This window comes from Oratosquilla oratoria, chromosome 3 (assembly GCF_046742065.1).
Source record: "Oratosquilla oratoria isolate Oo_2021 chromosome 3, ASM4674206v1, whole genome shotgun sequence".
Lineage (NCBI taxonomy): Eukaryota > Metazoa > Arthropoda > Malacostraca > Stomatopoda > Squillidae > Oratosquilla > Oratosquilla oratoria.
In genome coordinates this window covers 76,325,060-76,330,059 of record NC_134779.1, presented here as the reverse complement: position 1 = coordinate 76,330,059, position 5,000 = coordinate 76,325,060, and positions in this window count along the sequence as shown.

Here is a 5,000-nt window from a genome sequence, read left to right as displayed (position 1 = left end):
CAAGAGGCAGGCCAACTATTGCATTGATAGAGTAAGGGCCCGTGTTAATGTTATGAAGGCGCTGGCCATCAGAGAGAAAGGGGCCACCTTTAGTGTTCTCAAAACATTCTATATGTTCGCGATCAGGACGGTTATAGATTATGCATGTTTGGTGAACATCAGTCTGTCAACCACCATGATGAACAAGCTTGAATGCCTCTAGAATGAAGCCATGCGCATCATGCTGGGAGCGCCACGATGGACATTAGTACCAAACATGCATCTGGAGACCCGACTTCATCCCCTGAACGTGCGCATGACGCAATTGGTAGCTACCTTTGTCGCAAAAGTAGTCCAATCCCCCCAGGTTACGGAACTGCGAAGAAAGTTCGTCACGGCGATGAGACAGGATCCACTGCTCTTTCCCCAACGAAGATGGCTACCACTGGTGGCTGCCTGCGTTGGGGGAGTTAAGTTTTCCGAACTGCTCCTGTTCAAAGGGCGAGATGAATACCTACGAGGATACGTGCCACCTCCACCTTGGGAACCACAGCTGGCACATACAACAATCATGAAGCTCAGGCGCCGAACACCAGTTCATCAATTGCGGACGGAGACGGAAAGAACCATGGCGGAAGTGACACCACGTCATAGCGTGACATACTTCACTGACGGTTCTGTGGAGACCGAACATAACAGGGCAGGTGCTGCCTTCGTGATAGAGGGAGACAAGAGAGGGATGTGAGTCATAAGAAACCGATGCTCCATGCAAGCGGAGGCAGTTGACTTGGCATGGCCTTGAGCCATGCGCTGGACGCACACAACCAAGACTCGTGCACACTGATTCCATCGCTCTCATCCAGGCCGTCACTCAACGCGAGCCCTGGGACAATGTCTACCTGATCACGAGCATACTGCTTCTCCTTCAACAGTTCAGAGCACAGGGCAGGAAGGTAATCATCAACTGGGTCCCTGGGCACATTGGCATTGCCGGGAATGAAGAAGCAGACAGAGAGGCAAAAAGAGCTGCGCAAGGCCGACTCGAGAATGAAATCGGGGTGTTGCCAAGCAGGGAGGAGATCAAGGCACGCATTCGCACCAACGTCAACCAGCAAGTTCTACGGGAACACAGGGTGCGAGCTCGACGTAGTGATTCAGCGAAGTGGTATGCGGTTGCAACACAGTAATCACGGTTGGCAACAGGATGGCGCCTAACGAGAAGGGATGAGGTTCTGCTTTTCCGACTCAGGTTAGGGTACTCGTGCACCTGTGAGATAGTGCGTACGGTACCTGAGGAAGAAAAGCGCTCCCCATACTGCGAGGCCCCAGAGACGAATCTGAGGCACTACCTGCTAGAGTGTCCAGTGACACATTATCTGAGAGCGGGTCCTCAGACGACTCCACAGGGACTTGTCCAGAGGTTTTTCAGAAACCTCACAATGAATAAACTTGCCAACCTAAAACGTCATCCACCACCAAGATAGACCAGCTGGCCTATAGAAGGACGGGCTTCACACTATAGCCCGTGCAGGGAAATAACCTGCTTAGAAAAAAAAATCTGTCATTTAGTCTGAAGATGTAATATACGAAAGTACTTACTGTCTACAAGTTTCCTTTTTCCTGTGGTTATTTTGCATTTTTGTATCACGGTGATGTGATTGCTTGCAATATATATATGTATCTATATATGTATATATATATATATATAGTATTTATATATGTATATATAATTCTAATAACCCCCTTTCGGAGAAGAATAAGCGAAGATATAGAGATCTGTATATTTCGATCACTTACTGTATGAGTTACAAAGTACAGAACAATGTGTATTTATAGTAAAGCAGTGAGGTAGCAAGAGGGGACGAGGCTCAGGTCAACACGCCCGGCACGCATGCTCGCATCTTGGTGGCTCAGGTCACATGACCGGCGTTGCATGGGCCTTGGTGATTTTTGTCCACCGCTAATGTTGATGGTAACATTTTATTTATGGCAAAAGAAGAAATACAGTCTGGTGACCATTGACCCATGGGAAATGTTATAATTTGGGAAATTATTTATTAAGGAGGATTCTACTATTTTTCTTCTGAAACTACATTTGGATTTATAAATTATTTCAGCATCGTCCCAATTTATTCGGTGGTTTTTATTGGCGACGTGCTGAAATACTGCGGAATTTTCCTGTCCGTATTTAACAGAGTTCTTGTGCTCCTTAACCCTGGTATTGAGATCTCGACCCGTCTGTCCCCAATATACATTATTGCAATCTAAACAAGGTAATTTATAAACTCCAGGAGTTGTATTACTCTTGGATCTATGATGTATATTGACAACTTTACTGAACAAATTATTAGGATAATGGAAGATAAAATTTACCTTTTCCTTTGGTAACATGTGAGACAATTCATGGATTGATTTGTTAAAAGGCAATTTTATGCATCTATTATCCCAATGATGATTCATGGCGGAATGGGAATCTGTTTTGTGAAAACTAATTTTGGCCTTGCTAAGAGCTTTTTGTAAAAACCACGGCGGGTATCCTAATTTTGTTAGTTGATTTTTCACTGAATTTAGTTCCAAATCTAAGTATTGGGAGCTACAAATTCTCAAAGCCCGTAAGAATAGGCCTGAAGCTACACTATATTTTATTTTGTCAGGATGGTGGCTAAAGAAATGTAGGTAGCTCCCTGTGTGGGTGGGCTTCCTATAAACTGTGAAGGACAGTGACTCCGCATTTCTTATTATTAAAATATCTAGAAAAGGTAATTTGTGATCTAATTCCCATTCCACCTTGAATTTAATATTGTTCGTTAGGTGATTGAGTTGGTTGTGAAATTCTTGGAATGATCCCCATTCATCATCCCAAACCGTAAAGATGTCATCTACATATCTATGCCAAAACATGGCGGGTGGTTTAATTTCCGGTAATAGCACTGATTCAAAATATTCCATATATAAGTTGGCTAGAACTGGCGAGAGATTAGAGCCCATGGAACATCCGAATTTCTGTTTATAATAAAGATCTTTGAATGAAAAAACATTGGTGTTGACGCAAAGTTGTGTTAAACTTAATATTTTATCTAGTGGCAGTGGTAGCTGGTTCTGGTATGGTTGTAATTTTACTTTCAAAAACTCTAAGACTACCGTTACATCAATTTGGGTGAATAACGAAACTACATCTAGACTTAGTAATTTTCTACTACTAGGTAGGTTGTGACTTTTGATCTTTCTTATAAAGTCTTCTGAGTGTTTTATGTGAGACTGAGAAACAACCTACATACGGTGATAGTATTTGTGTGAGCCATTTTGAGGTCTTATGTGTACAAGAATTCCTATTTGATATGATGGGTCTGAGGGGAATGCCGTCTTTGTGCAATTTTGGAAGACCGTAAAAGTTGGGAAACTGGGGATTAATGACTTTCAGTTTTTGGAACGTGTCTTTGCCTAAGATTTTAATGGCATGTTTGTTAAATTCTGAAGCAGTGCTTTTTAGTGGATTTTTTGATAGTTGTTCATATGTGTTTTTATCTTGTAATAGATCATGAACTTTGTTTTCATATTCTAAGTTATTAAGAATAACTAATTTCCCTCCCTTATCTGCCCTGGATATGATGACATCCTTACGATTTGTGAGATTTTCTACAGCCAGTTTGTATCGCTTTGGTAATCCACAGTCATTTTTAAAACAATCCAAAATACCATGCGTGAGAATACCTTTTAAACAATGTAGGTCTTTATCATAATTATTTGAAGCCAAGAACTTGTCAAATTCTACGATGTAGTCTAATGCGTTCCAAAAACTGAAAGTCATTAATCCCCAGTTGCCCAACTTTTACGGTCTTCCAAAATTGCACAAAGACGGCATTCCCCTCAGACCCATCATATCAAATAGGAATTCTTGTACACATAAGACCTCAAAATGGCTTACTGTTGGAGACGATCTCTGAAGTATCACACAGCACGTTCACACATAAACTGGGGTATGGCGTTAACTTCTTTAATAATCCGATCCCTTAGCTATGGTAGGGTGTTAGGGCGACGTTTAAACACCTTTTCTTTCAGATATCCCCCCCAAAAAGAAATCACATATACTCAAATCAAGTGACCGCGCAGATCATCCTCAATTACCTCAGAGACCAGACGTCCAGGAAACATTCTTGAGTGAATTTTGAGCTGTGGGGGCTGTAACTCTATCCTGTTGGAACCACATATCCCCCAATTCCTCATCTTCAACAATCTTTTCCATTCTGGGCTGTAGAAAGTTTTGCAGCATTAAGACACAACGTTCGAAATTCACAGTCACGGTCATTCCTTCCTTCTCAAAGAAGAACGGGGCTATCACGCCAAACTGCGATGCGGTACACCACACCGTTAATTTAGGGGAATGTATCGGTATTTCCTGTATAATTCATTGGTTATTTTCAGCCCACCTTTAGCAACTCCTTAAAATACTCTGCCCACCTTTCTCTTACTGCCTTCTTTTCCATTATCATCTCTCCATTTTCTTCTCTTCTTTATTCGCCTCCTCTTCCTTTCTTAATTTCTTTCCAAAACACCTTTTTATTATTTAAAAAAAAAATTCTGTCACACTCTTACCTAATTCCAATGTGTATCTGCTCTCCTCTTTTCCTCCTTTATCTTATACTTTACATCTCTTCTTTTTTCTTTATATCTCTCATATGATTCTCTCGTCCTATTTTGTAATCAATCTGTGAAAGCTTGCTTTTTCTCTTCTATAACCTTCTTTGCTTCCTCATCCCACCACTCACTACCCTTCCTTCTATTTCCTCCCGTCCTACTTGTTCCTCACACCATGTTTGTACACCTTGTTATGCCCTCCTTGAACCATCGCCCTTCCTCTTCCACTCCTAGTTCTACTCTATCCTTCAATACCTCCCACTAATCTCTCAGCTTCTTTTTGTATTCCTCCTTTTCCTTCTCATTTAAGTAGTTCACTCTAAGTACCTCCCTAACTTAAGTTCATTTCCTCTTTCTCCATCTATCCTCCACTCTCAACTTACCTT